At 36.0% G+C, this 15,591-nt stretch overlaps 1 long non-coding RNA gene across 1 annotated transcript; it reads left to right on the forward strand.

Annotated features, from left to right (window-relative positions):
- Positions 1-5,319: 5,319 nt before the first annotated feature.
- Positions 5,320-15,142, forward strand: LOC121232539. The gene is made up of 2 exons (XR_005931157.1): positions 5,320-5,400; positions 15,089-15,142. It is a non-coding gene; the product is annotated as an uncharacterized LOC121232539 (long non-coding RNA).
- Positions 15,143-15,591: the final 449 nt, after the last annotated feature.

Genomic DNA, 15,591 nt, shown 5'->3' on the forward strand with positions numbered 1-15,591 from the left:
AAAAAAAAAAAGCTTTTAGTAGGAGTATAGTGGCCTGGAATGTGGAATATCGGAAAGCAGGTAAAAACAAGACACCGATTTTCCTTTTTGTTATTTAACACGTTATTGGTACTGTAAAAAGAGGGGCAGCAAACAGAAGTTGCCACTAGGTGACACTACGGCACTACTTTACTCACAGAGCGGCACCTGACATACAGCAAGGACACACTGAGAGCAAATATGTTGTGAAACTACCTGGGAAAAAACAAATGGCTTACAAAGTGTCACCTTCCCAGCAGGCGCTGTAAATATCAGATCTTTTGTGCCAGCCTTAAAAGACCACGTGGATTTTAGAGATAATCTTTAAGTGGTCTTCTGTTGGGAATGTCTCTTTAAAAGCTTTACTTTTTTGGAGCAAAGTTTTTCAAATAGGAAAAGAAACAAGCTAAGATGCTTACCTGAGCAACTCCTGAAGTTGTAGTGCTCTGTGATATAAGCTGTGCTAATAGAGACCATTTGGGGAAAAGGAAGTAGTTGCTTGGCTAGCTTTTATAGGAGGTTCAATTTGTGACTGTTGAATATCTGTCTGGGAATATTTGCTAATGTCATCCTAGCTGTTAATTAATTCAGGGTCATTTACCAGTTCTAGAGTTTCATGTGGGATTATGAAATGATTAGTATTTTACAAAAGATTTTGGTCTGTTAAAAGTTGTTACATAATGTTCCAAGCACTTTACAAGAGTTGGGATATTTGGATAAATGGTATAATTTGGTTTAGTCTACAGACCAAATCAGAAATCAGAGCACATGTGTTTGAATAGTGTAATTTATAGACTTCATGACCTGTGTGGTTTTGGGTTACATTTTTTCATGGCTTATCTGCTTTTTTTTTTTTTTTTTCCCCTTGGCTCTTACTAGCTTGGCTTTTTTCTACTATTACATGCAGACAATTTTGGATCAAGTATAATTTTGAAGGTTTTATGAAAGTGGTATAAATTGACTCAACTGAGGGGTGTAGGGTCAAAGGAATTATAAATGTGATTACAGGCTGAATCCTAGTAAGATATGAAAGCAGTATCTTTAAAATGTGCTGACATTTTTGCTACTTGATGAAGTTTTTGAACTAACACACATGAGAATACTTATATGTGACTTAATTAGCTGAAGAAATGGGCTCAAATCCTTCTATTAATGTAACAGAAATGTTGCAAGTTGCAGAATAAAACGTTGTTAGATATTAGATGATAAGCCAATGAAATACATTATGTAGTCCCTAGACAAGTCTAGAAAACCACCTTTATGCTACACAAAACCATTGTTAGTTATTTTAGTCATATATTTAAAAAAAATATTGGAAGTTCATTAAAAATTTAATCTATTATCCATGAAGGTTGAAAAAAATTCAGATTTCTACTTAAAAGTGAATTTCTCCCCCCTCCAATAAAATGGCATGATTTGCTATATCATGGCTACAAAAAATTGTGAGACAATCACTTCATCTGTCGTGAGTAGTTCCCAGTATTTTTTTCTGCCAAGTACCCTTTTGGCATCCAGCTACACTTCCAGGTTTTTCTCCTTCCCTTCCTGCCCAACCACAGAGAGAAGTTTGGTTGTTCTAGGCTACACAGCCATTTTCTGAAAAGCTTTGTAAATTTGCAAGTTCACTGGAAGCAATAGAAATGTATGCAAAATTATTTTAAAGTTACTAAAGAATGGTATTATAAGAACGGCAGAGTTCTAGAGGAGTTTAAAGTTTTGCAAAGTACAGCACATATCAGATACCACAGTGTTTTGCTGCTCCAGTAAAAAAGGAAAAAAGAGAAATTAGGCAAAGGATATTAAGTTTCCTGTAACAATTTAAGTGGTAAGTTTCTTCTTCAATAGGAATACTAAAAGAATCCTTTCCATTTAAGATACTAAAGAACATTTAGGTGCTTCCATACAATTCTGGTGACACTGCGCTTGTGCACCTAAGGGAGAATGTGGCACAAACTGGCTAAGTCTTCTCCACAAATAATTGAGGTCTTACAACTGAGTCACATCTGTAAGATGCAGTAAACAAACAGCTGAAAAAGATTGCAACAGGTAGTGTGAAAAGTGCAATTCTTGGCTTTTTTGTTGCTTTTGATTTTCTCAGTTTTCCGATTGCTTTGTGCATGACGCTGCATACTGATTAGTAAGATATCTAGAGAGCCTAAATCGAAAGTGAAGTCAATAAATCTTTAGCTAGATTTTTGGTTTTAAATGGAAACAATATCTTCTCTCTCCTCTTTCCTTTCTTTCCTCAGAGCTTTTATCCTTGCAGAGCTGTAACCAATAGTTGGTTTGCCACACTTAAGGATAACTCCCAGACGGATACCTTCCAGACCCTTTGATTCAATAGGAATTTTTATGGGGAGAAAAAGGGAAAAAATGAACTAGGTATTTTACAGATGTGCGAAAGCACCTTAGTTATTGACAGAATCAAAGGGAAACTTAGGCTTTTTGATAATGCAAGTGTGTAGCTCAGTTACCTTCACTGTTTCTCTGCTATCAGTTCCCCTCACATTACAAGTTAGGCTAATTTCTCTTAAGGCCTTTCCATGCATCAAGAGTAAGATGGAAACTTGGGTAGGCAGCTTAGATGTTAAAAGTGAGATTTCTTAGCGATCTCTCACCAACAATCCTTTAGAAATATCTTTGCTCTTCCATTTGAGGGAATTAATCATATGTAAGTATCTCATCTTTGGAAACAGAACTGAAAAACTTAGGACACTAGTGACTCAAGTGGTTTAAACTAATCTAAGCTGGGCCACTGGAGTGCTGCTGATCTCCTTTTCCTCCAGCTGTGTGTTCCCATTTCCTTACAATAGCACTGCTCCCTATCCGACCTCTTGATAAGGCAATCAAAGGTAAAAAATGACAGGAAATTAAGGCTGTAGCTCTCTAGCAGCCTAAGGCAATCTAACTGCTGGCTACCTTGTTGCTATCTCTTGCCTCTGGCCAAACCCTTTTCCCGACTCCCTTGGTCATTGGGTTGCTGACCCATGTCAGTGCACTGCATTGGCAGAAAACTAATACAACAAAAGTGAATAGTTTTTCTGCTGATTTAATGCACTGAAACAGCTCATATTGTCCAAATTGTGTGTTGGAAGAATTGCTCACTATATGGATGTCCTGTTCAACCCCCAGTTTTCTGCCTGCCCTGAGTTCTTTGCAGAGATTCCACATGGCAGATTAGTAAAATGGATGACAGATTTACTACTGGAGTGCTTTATCTTAAACATCCTTCTTTCCATCTTTTGTCAATCATAGAGGCTCCTGGCATCATAGCAGCAGTGAACACATAGGGAAAGAAAGACCAGAATTAGAAAGAGGAATCATTGCCTTGGTAAATCCCCAAAGCATCTAGTAAACAGTGGATTATGGACTTTGTGATTAGGAGTTGCATCTGAAGTAGCCACCTTTAGATAAAGAGAATAAAGAGAAAACACGATCTGAGTGTAGACTGAAGGCTTGTATGCCCAAAAGCAAAACCTCCCCAGAAGCCTTCAAATGATTATTCTTTCAAATTTGTTCTATTAAGATCCTCAATTTATACTGTTCCTGACTTATACTTTTAACCTTGAATGCTGGCGGTATTGTCATATGGGCATGTGTAACTTCCTTCCTTAAATCCTGAGAAACAGAGCAACCAAGGAAGCATTATAAATTTTTCAGCTAGAAAAAAAATAGGAGGGTCTAATAACACCAAATACATTTAGTGTGCTACAGGTGGCATTAACAAGAAGTGCATACCATGGCAAATTTCTGTTGACACCTCACCTCATGTAATACAGATCTCTTTGAACTATCTCACATGATCAAGAGAGTTCCTTTTTATACAGAAGACCTCCTCCTTACGGGTGAACTTTAAAAGCACACAAAGATGAAAGTTACAGAATTTATCAAATGGTGAAAGAGCCATAATTTATAATAACTAGGGTGGCAAGAAAGAAGTGTAATAATGGCTTCAATGAAATGAAGTGGAGAACATTAATCTTTTTAGGTGAAACTTGTTTAAAATTTCGAGCTGTGTGAAAGGAAGAGAACTCTAATTGAATTGCCACTTTGTGCAACTGGGGAGACAAAGAAACCTCCGGTAGATGGCTGTGTTTTGTTAACAGAGAGTAGTAATTGGCATCCAGCTGTTAAGATACCGTGTCTTGCCATCTTTTCTTTTCCTCTTTGTTCTATTAATTCCAGAAGATTTTACACATTGCCCTGACTGCTGCTTCGAAATATGGTATTAGTAACTGTAGCAAAATTTTCTAGCCCTGTATTTGAATAATATCCCTTTTTTAAAAACCAAAACAAACCCCCCAAGCCCCCATCTGAAAATGGCCCTATTGACTGAAGCACGGAAGAAAAATGTGAGGCCCTAAAATAGTAATAAAGGCTGAAGTTAAACAGTTTTCTTGTTTTTCCAATAAACATAAACTAAACATGTTTATTTTTTAAGTATAATAAGAGCGATAAAAAATCCTGTCGTTCTCTGCCAATTAACATTTCAGGCTGTGATCTTGTCAGATTTCATAAGCTCCAAACACCAGTACTGCCAGGATATGTTGGTATTGATCTCCCTTGAGTCAATGCTTTATAATGGTTTAGGGCGTAAGGCCTCCCAAGGTGGTAACTTTCACATAATACTGAGGCCCTACTTTGGTCTTTAACTGTTTCAGGGTTGCCTTGTGGAGTCTCTAAATAATGAAGGAAAAGATTTCTTTTGTTTCACAGTATTGTATTGGTGTGTTACCACTGCTGTCTTGGAACTCTTAAAAACGGATGGCATTTCAGGTGCATCTCCAAATGTTCCAAATGTGATGGTTCCTGCCAGTCAGGTGTCTGCTCCAGGATGAGCAAATCTCAGTTTTACTATTAATGTTTTCTTTGTTTCTGAAAAATCCACATGTAGTTTCAGGTAGAGGAGAAAATCTGGATATGCTGCTGAACAAGATGAGTAAATGGGATATAAAGGCAGTCACAGCTGGTTGCATTTTACTTGTAAATTGAAAAGTCATTAATGAGTTGCATGGTGTCAGAAAAATGGTTTTGCTTTTTGAAGAAAATGTTGTATGTAAAACAAATACTACTTGATTAAAAAACTTCACAGTTCAATACTAAGTCACACTGCATTTTACTCATAAGGAGAAGCCTTATGGCTAAGGCACTGGAGAGGGACTTAGAAGATCTTTGTTCTATTCCCAGATGTGTGGTAGTTTATTTATGCCCTAATGCTTATATTGTTTATGATTCAGAACTTTGCCTTAGTTTTCTTTCTACAAAATAGCCACTATCTTCATTTTCTCTACTTAGACTGCAGGCTGTTTGGAATGGGGACTTCTTCTTGTATTACTAAATGCATATATCATGCCTGGCACAATCAGAGCTAATGTGGTTTGGGTAAGTAGATATCTATTTAATGCTACTGTTTTAAAAAAAAAATTATTGTAAAGTGCTGCTGTTGAGTTGGAGTGCTTCCAGTTAACGTTACTTTTATATCTGGTCATAGAGAAAATGTTTCACAATGAAAGCTATAAATTTTCATTAACAAAACCAACTATATTTGCCACAGGCTTCTAACTTCAGCTCATGACAAATCTTTGAAAGTAAAGTATCTTGGTTATTTGTTATTTGTAGAGGATGAGCTGCAAAATCCATATGTGCTTGAGAAATGATGTAGGTATGGTGGATCCCAAAATAAGAAAGATGAGGGAAAGGAAAAACAGCAAAATTTTGTCCTGAACAGACTGGATGTGAGAAAGGATTTTAAACATACTTCAACTTTTTGGTAGTGCAATTGTAGAGGACTAGGACTGTATGATAATAGAGGAAAGTTCTAATATTTTTTCCTTATACGACTGACTTACTATGTTTTCTCACCATTGTGCCCATATTTCATAAAACCCAATTAAAGAGAAAAACAGTTTGATTCCTAATATAGATGTTGCCACAATTTTAGCATAAAACCAGCTTTTTTTTCAGGCTAGTCTCCGATTAGTGTGGATACAAAAAATAATGGAACTATGGATCTAGGTGGCAAGTTAACTATTTTTAAAAATAGTTTCTGATACAGATCTCTTTTCATTTGACTATGAAACTCTGTAGAGCTTCCTAATTAGCTAACTTCTTTTAAAATTCAATTTTAGATCAGAATCAGAGCAGTGAGCTGTTTGATTTCTGATTTTAGTCATTATGTAAATTTTTACTTCTAGAGCAGCTCTGAGATGCACTGAGTATGGAGTCCAAAGGAAAATATTTACTTTGTGGCTAAAGTGTCTCCAAAATTTATTAAAACCAGTCTTGTGATAGACTGGAGATGGTGCCTAGATCTGAACTTTGGCCCTCAGAGTACTCTGATCTCAATTCTGCTTTTTGTATCTGTCTTCCTCCTTTATGTTCCCCAAGTGAGCAGAGTTCATGGTGCCACGATTACATTGCTTTCTTAGCTAAAATTTATATTGCTTCATGAAGATGAACTTCACTGGCATTAATTAAAGATATGATCCCTGCTTTTAGAGAAGGAAACAAAAAAACATAATGTGACCAAGTGATTTTAGATCTTGCTAATCAAAGTTTCAATATCTGCAGTGAATAATTGATAGGAGATCTGAATCTCTGTGAAGTAACATTGATTTATACTCATGAACAGGACAGAAGCCACAGAAAGCTGGTAAGAATTTGCTTTGGGAAGTTTCCCCAGGATAGGGACCTTCTTCACGATCATAGTTGTGAGGCTTATTGTTACTTTTATTCAAAATTCCAGAAAACTTTTATTGTCCAGGGCAGATGTGGAGCACGTAGATGCTAGTAGTGGAAAAGTGGAATGTGATGAAATATAACATGCACTGTTCTTAGGGACCATAGGAAGCAGAGATGGAATTAGGGCCGATAACCAATTGTAAGAAACAAAAAATCCTCAGGTGTTTTCCTGCATAGGTTTATGGGAGTTCATCTTTTGTATTAAATCTTGCATTACGTCTAAGCCAGTGCAGCAGCTCACAACCTCCAAGACGGCCATGTCACTTCTTACTCCTTTTTTCTCCCTCATTTACAGCAGCATGCTCCTCCCTTCATCTTCCTTCTGTTGGCTCAGGTACTCATCTGACACTACCATGAGCTGATTCATCTGACTAAATGAGCAGAAAACTAACTCCCAGCCAAAAACCTCAGTATTTTTCTGCTAGTTTGGAGAGTTGAATGAACTCACTGAGGGTCAAATGAGTGACAGGGTCAGTGCAAGAATGGAAACGTAATTGGGAGAGGGGCCTTTTCTCTCCATGGGAAATGACAAATCGCTTTAGTTGCAGGGCAGGAATTCTTGTTATTAAATTAAAAATCTAAGTGCAATCCTTTTTATTTTTTAGTAAGTCTCTCCCTCACAATTTAAAAAACTTTTTAGTTTTCCCATAGGCATTATTTTTAAAACATGTAAAATATTATTTAGTTGGAATTTTACATTTTTCTTCTCTGTTTTTGGAAGACCATCAATACAGTAATCTAATCTTTGTGAATCTTGCAAGCTGGCAAGCACATCTTCTGTATTTGCCTCAGTCTGAGAAAGCAGCGTTCTATAGGTGGCACTTAACAATATACTTAAATTTAGCCTATGCTTATTTTGCTGATTTGAGTGATCTTGCTTAGGAATAAAATAGGCAGAATTTGATCCTTGGTAACACAAAAAATTAGGCATCTGCAGAAATGCCATGTTCCCAGTTTTTTCAGTAGTTCTCATTCTGTTTAGCTGGTTAGACCTGTTAATGAACAGTCTGATTTGCATATCACTTTCTACACAGTCTTTTTCCTTTGACTGTGGTGGTTTCCTACCTGCTGTACTGCAGAGTTTGATGAAAATTCAGCTGCTGTGGGAAACATGTGGCACTGACACTCTGCCATGACTCAATAGCTGGCAGGTAGCCCTATGCATGTGCTGAGTAAGTTGTTATTCCTGAGTTTGCAATTCAGTGGCTTATATTTTGTTGGAAAAATTAATACATTGATGTGATAGTTTTTGTGTCTTCTTTTTACTTGGCACATTTCTCCTACCTATCATTTTTCTGTTGTTTTAGTACCAGCCCAACATAAGAATTTAAAAGCAGTGGTCTCTTTTTCAATACCTGAGAATCTCTCATACACTTGTTTCTCTGAGGTATTTCTGACTAATATGCTGAATTATAAAGGACAAAAGAAAGAACCTGATGTTATGGTTTTTGATGATGATAGTAGGAAATATTAGGAAATAGGAACTATGGCTTTATAGAAGTAGCAGTTTTTGCTGGACTGGATTTGTGTTTCTCAAAATTCCCAGACCTTTCAGTCTTAAAAAGAGCAAAATTTATTTTGTGCTACTTGCAGAAACACTATGTTTTAAAATAGGAAATAAAATACAGATTTTACAAGGTTTTGCATTTTTGTTTACCCTGATAAATTCAATTTTTATCTTAATTTTGAAATGTTTTAACAAGGCATGGTATTATCTTAAAAAGAGCTCATTCTGCTGCTACCTCCACATTTTCAAAGAAACTTAGGAAACCCAACCTAGGAAACCTTATTTTAATATAGTTCTGAGTGTACAGTTCATTACTGTCACTAAGACACTCAGATTTAGCTTGACTTAAATGTCAGAAAATATTATTCAGGTGTGGAAGACACTAAAGATCACAGCCAACTGGTATATTGAATCTTAATTAGCAAGGAGACCATATAAAACTCAGAAGCTTCTATGAACTAAGAAAACAACCCTGACATTCTCTGTTCGGCTCTGGGTATTTGTTGCTGACTTTGATCTCCAGTGATAATCTCCAAAGAGCTGTGATTCTGGCTCACTTAAAAATTGGTTTTACTTTCAAACTTTGCCTGTTAAGTCATTATTACCAAATAACTCTGGAGGGACTAGAACCTCATAAAAGCCACTTTATTTCCCATTATGAGAGTTAGAGATTAGGCAATGACATTATATAAACCAAAGCTTGTTTCTTCTCTGCAGCTCAGTTTACTTAGTGTTAAATATATTCTGTGCATTGAAACTGTATCCTGTTTTTTCTAACAATCAGCAGGTTTTGTGCAGGCCCCGTTATGTTTAGAAAATATCACAATATTTTTAAAAGATATAATAAACAAAAAGTTTTGAAATGGACCAATGCATTATCCTTTGCTTGAGATAAGACCACAGTCCACATAATAGTTAACGGACTCATCTGGCAACTGGGAAAAAAAAAGCTTTTTCTTCTAGCTTTTCTTTTTTGTTATTTGTTCTTGGTGGGATTATTTCTAATTAGATTGTTCCTTTTCCTAATCTTAGAAGGGACACACAGAGTGAGTGAATGAGCAGTCTTTGTAGCTCATGCATCTGAACTGCAGCTAATAAAGTGCAGACTCTCTTGCTGAAACTGTAGCCAAATTTAAATTTTTAAGAAGTCCATTGTCACGACTAATTACACAATTTCCCTTTGTTATATGAGGACATTACGGAGCAATCTGTGAAAGACACTACATCAAACTTCAAATTATTTGAACTTTTATTACGGTAAAGTTTATGAATTTACAGTGTGACCTTGAGAAATACTTAATGCACTCAGAACTCTGAGATGAGTTTAGCTTCTATTTAGGACAGCCATGTTAAATGTTAGCACATACTTACATTGTAATTTTATTGGCACCATATCACCTGTGTTATAAAAAATTAGTGGGATATCAGATTCTGTTTCTTTCTTCCTGACACTTCCATTATGAAAACCAAATCTGAAATCTCATATCAGAGAAGTTGGAAAATATGCTTATGTTCATATTTAAACACAAACAAAGCAACTCTAAGCCCATTTTCTCATTTCTACCTTGAATAAGTTAAAAAACATTACTTGTATTTTCTAGGCAGGTATCTACTAAAATCAATGAACTAGTATACAAGTTTGCATGAAGTGCTGCAGAAAAAATGCCCCAGGGAACCTTTCTGAATATTTACATAAAGACCCTGTTGGTATGCATTCTGTTGAAATGTTCTGTTGTGCTACGACAAACGTTGGATGCTGAAAGTGATGCTTGGAGAGGATGAGATCAACTTAACATTATAAAGTTGGTTAGTTAACGTTTTGGTTGGCTGTAGCATACAAAACTTGATTGTTTTGTGTTACTGAAGCTTATGTTTATCATGATGCAGGAATAGATGTAGGAGATTTCCGTTAGTGCTGAATTGGCATTTTTATGCAGAATGGAGCTGATACAAACTTGTAATTTTCAGTCTGCAGGAAGTTCTGAATTCCATGTTTTGTTTTCATCTCAGGATAGGAAGCGATGCACTTTCAAAAGCAAGTTATTAATGCAGCTTCGTTTAAACTAACACTTTGCTGACAAAAAGTGTCTATAATAGCACAACATAATTTCTCCAATGACTGCTTTGCTATGTAAGACTTCATTCTAGTGTATTCTGGGCACTTTCAGATATGTAACTACATCTCCACTGTCCTTTGGGAAACAGAGTAATACCATTGTCACAAAATATACAGGACATTATGAATACGGTTAGTTTTACTTCTAAGGTTTAGTAACATGGTTGCAAATAGTCCTTTTACCTTGGATTATTTATGACTTTCTACATTTTGGAGTGTAGACTCCGTTTAATGGCCAAATTCCTTTATTTTCGTTGTCATCTTTTCGACATTTGCAGGAAAAACTTGTGGGAGTGTAAATCTTGGATCATGACCACACTCTGGTAGGTCTGCTCTAAAACTGAAAGAAAATAGATCTTGTCCCAGAATTCATCATCTCTTTGTGAAGTTGTGCTGTGCTGTGGCATCAGTTTGACAGAGAATGGTCAGTCACACTGTTCCTGTTATAGCTTAGCTGGTTTTATAGGTTATCAGTTTCTGTCTGGGCCCAGCTGTGTGTCTGCAAAACCTGCTGAAATTTGCTGCCCCCTAGTATTTCTCCTATATATTGTCACATGTCTTAGAGCCCTTATGGTTTGAATAACTGTGGCAGAGCAAGTAGAAATAAGTACTAATGATTTGCATTTCACTCAGCTCAGAGCAAACACAGACTGGATACTCCAAAGGCCTCTAGAGAAGTGTAAGGTAACTGTTAATGACTTACAGAAAGCTTTGTTAATGTTTTCCAGTTAACTGATTCCAGGAGATTCTGAAAGAAGATAAGAAATCACACTCTATGTGTTTGCAGACCTCAGTCATTTCCATTGTCAGGGGAAGGAGCAAGTAGGGAAGATAGCAAGAGAAGACAATTGATTCTTGATCAGAAAATGAAATTGTGTGAGAAATACTTTTCGTGGTTTTGTATCTCTGTGTCAATATTATAGCTCAGTAGTTTCACTTGGTAGTGCGTGGACTCTTAGTTTTCTGTGGACTGTTCTAAGAATCAACAAAAACAACCTGTTGTAGTTATGCTGAAACTCATTCTGTTGGAGTCTACACCTCCATTGTGAAATGTTTCTATATATGGAAAAAAGCTGAAAACCATTATAACAAATCGATCTTGGAGTGTTATTAGTGGAAAGAGGGGGTTGGGAAGAGGGGTGCCCATATGAGGCAACAATGAAGAAGGTAAGAGAAAGGACAAGTACATGGAAAAGAAAGCTAGGAACAAGCTTGACAAGGAGCTGGTACTCCAAATCTGAGAAAAGCCCAGAGGAAGAGTTCATGTATCTCAATAGCATATATATAGTAACTCTTCAACTTTGCTCTGTTGGTTTCAGTTTAAAAGAAAAAAAAAAAGCCTTTGGTAGATATGGCAGGACCAGATGACTGAAGAGGATGAAGGGAGGATGAGCAACAGGAGGGTACCAGGTGTGTTCTCCAACTCTTTGTAGTTTGAATACATCTTCAGCCAAATAAACAGACTCTTTTGAATTTTAGTCTGAAAGTTAATATCCTATATGTGATATTCTGTGTGATCAACCAGCTGTTCAAATGTCCTTCAGCAGAAATCATGGCTCTTAACACCTCATGGAATATCATGCTGCTGTCCTTACTGCTGGCTTTGACTACTCCCTGGGTTTTTTTGCCTGGCTTAGTTTTCTGCCACTGGCTGAACTGAATGAGCTCACACAGAGGTTAGAAATACAACTGAGCCAGCACCAGTACAGTGTTTAATTTTCCTAGGTTATTACAGTAGCTGTAGCACTTGAATTTTGCAATAATTCCTGAACAAACTTGCAAAGACACTTTTGAACTATGTAAGTCAAAAGTGTAATTGAGGGTGATATCAAAGGAGAATATACATTGTATTTATGGCTGCCTCAGCTATATGAAGGTCTCGCTGCGGTCCTTAGTCATGCTTTTCTTAATTGCAGACAGTTGCAAACAACTGTTTGTTTGTATAGAATTAGTAAAGAATGGACCCTTAGACATTTTCATCATCTAACAATGAGTCTTTCATGAGGATCAAACACCAATACTTAACAGTATAGATTACTCCTTATTGACTTTGGTAAATACCAAGATATTTTCATTTTCTTCAAGCAGTCTGTTCTTGCTGTCAGTCATAATATAGCTAGAATCACTACTCTGCTTTCCAAACAGATATTTGTGGGAAAGCTGCCTGTTTTATTGATACTTGGTAGAACTGAAATAGATTTCTCTATATATTTTTCTCTAATATGCTGTTGGTACACATCATCAGCAATCCCTGTTCTATGGAAGTAATCAGGAGAATGCAATAGATGTGGTCCAGAGAAAGTTAATGCAACAGGATTATGGAGAGTAACACTGTTGCAAAGGAATGCAACTTCTTAGACTTACAGAATTTAAACTTAATTAAACTAATGACTGCATTGGATTCTTGTGATCAGATTCCAGCTAATGCCAGTCCATGTAACTCTGCTGAAATTGATAGCATGTGCCTTGGGACGAATCTTCAGTTCAACTCAACCAGCCCAATTCCACTGACTTCCCTAGAACCAGTGGTTGCATCAACTATAGAGTGGCCCATTTGTGTGGCTCTATTAACTATCTGTTGTCTCTGCACTTCCTTTTCAGAATGACAACAAAATGGTACAGTGCTTTAAAATGAATCAGGTCAGTCTGCAAGATTGCAATCTTATAAACCACAAGCAGTGAGTTAGCCAACACATTAGATACAATTATGTATTTAATATTTGGTTCGGTGTACTATATATTAGATAAAGAAATATAACATGCACTTCACTCTTATTTTTTTGAGGCTTATATAGTTTGAATAACAGTTTTGACAAAAGAAAATTGGTTATAAACCAGAAGTAGTTATAGGCCAAAAATACATGGTAAAAGACACCACCTTGCTTAGGTTATGGGTTTCTACTTGAGAGGTTAAAAAAGACTGTTGATCTTGTAGTCTTTAACTTCTGTTTATCTGGATCAGACTTCATGTGCTTACATAGATTAAAATAATTTTATATGATTTTTTTTTAAAGATAATAATTCCTTTCTTAAATGCTTCCTATATAATTGGATAATGTGACTTATTTTAATGGTGGGAAATAGAAACAAGAAGAGAAAAGAAGCTAGATGTGCTGACTTCTATGAAATTTTTGTTGCTAAGGCAATGATTCAAATGAATTTATGCTACATTTTAATCAGTAAACGTTATTTGAAGATTTTTAACAGCTCATTCTGTGGCACTATACAGTAAATACTGTAATTCCTCTGGCAGTCACTGTTAATTTAACTGTACATTAATTCAACTGTACTCTAGGTTTTGATGAGAGCATAGTATTGTATGCATGGCGATTTTCCCAAATGTGCTGGCACATTCATTCACTGATCTGTGTCTCAGCCTCTCACAGGGTGCTATAAGAATAAATGTCTATGAAATGTTGATGGACATTCATCAGTTGTCATGATGACCATAGAGATAGACAGTTATCTACATTGTGAACTTAAAGAAGATTTGATGCTCATCACTGTTTATCATACTCATATGTCAGGATTGAAGAGGCATAGTATCTCTACCATCTGTTTGTGCTAGAATTCAAACTTTGAAAATAAGATCAGTGAGTTTTTCAATGACCATTTTTAATGGTAGGATGGGTTTTCAATCAATTTGTTTTGTGACTATTGATTATCTTCTGGTTCTCATAGATAAATATTAGGGGAATGAAAATAGTATTTGTTCAACTGGTGTGCAGGAAGTGTGATATGGCACATCTAAGTGGCTCTTAGGTGGTAGATGCTTATAAATAATTACATAAGAGATACATTAACTTAATTTTACTTTATTTAAGGAACAGTTTAAAATGTAAATACTTTGTCAACTGGCTTCCAAGGAAGAGGAAATGTAGGGCATGTAATAATAAGTTGCATTTAGAAATCCATAGAAACATGGCTTTTCATTACAGGCTTTGTTTTCCTACTATTGCATATATTAATTTTTTATCTTCTAATTTCAGCTTTTTATTCTGTTTATACTTATAGAAGAGGTCATTCACTTGTAGTCTATGACTGCCAACTCTTCCCTTCAAGAATAGATTATTGACCATTTTCTAGCACCTTTGGTATTATAAAACCTTCTTTTGAGTTTGCTGTTGGTGAAGAAGCCATTAAAAAATAATTTTAGTAGGGTTGGCTAAAGCCCATAAGTCACATGCTATTTTAGCTTTTTATCTTATTGAATTCAGGAGGTGAAAGTGACATAGTAATGAAAAGTCAGAAGGGGGAGAAGTGGATCAATGTATTGCTAAATTCTTATTGAAATTCTCATGCTTAGACTGTTCTGGGTGGTTTTATTTCTGCTTAACATTTGCTGAGTAAAAGTCATTGCCCTGGAGATGCAAGATTTATTGACACACAGAGATGAAAATGATTAGCTAAAAGGTTTCTGCACAAAGAGAATCAAAATCAGCTGAAACAATACAGGATGGCTCATATACAGGAGGCTGAGCTATTTCAAATAAGTTATTAATGTTCAGAACTAAAAGCTGAGCTTGTTAGTATTATACCACTTGTTTATTCTTCGCTCCCTTTGCAGGGACACTAAAATTCTGAAAAAAAAAGCTTTCATTTATATATATAGGTTTATATATTCTATACACACATACACTTTGCTTGTTAGAGTTCATAAAGGCATTATTATATTTCTAATTAAGTACATGTTCATTTATTTGCAGCTTCCAGCTTTTCAAGAATTGACTTTATGGAATGTTCCTGCAGTCCTGACACAGGTAAAGCTCTATGACAATATATTCTGATTCATTAGGAATCATGCTCACTCATTTTCCATTTGATTTTATATGCCACAAACTAGGCATATTGGTATACCATATTTAGCTTTTCAAACATCTGAAAGATGTTAGCATGATTTGGCTTACCATGCATGTGAGCCTGCCAGAAGTACTAGGCAGAACTTCTGCTTTTTGGCCTACTGAAGAGCAGGTTGTGTCTTCAGACTTGACTTTCTCTTGACTTTCTACAGGCAGAGTATAGCAAAGCCTGTAAAGTTTAATTGTCAGACAGATCAAATTGAAATACAGTGTGGATCGGTGCTCTCAGCAGTCAAATATAGGGAAAAATTCATTCTCTAACTAGGTGGCATTCAGAAGAATTTACTAATCTTACTCATGCCGCTTACAATTCCAGTGTCACTGCACTTGCAGTGATAAACTCTAGGAGG

Source organism: Aquila chrysaetos, chromosome 22 (assembly GCF_900496995.4).
Source record: "Aquila chrysaetos chrysaetos chromosome 22, bAquChr1.4, whole genome shotgun sequence".
Taxonomy (NCBI): Eukaryota; Metazoa; Chordata; class Aves; order Accipitriformes; family Accipitridae; genus Aquila; species Aquila chrysaetos.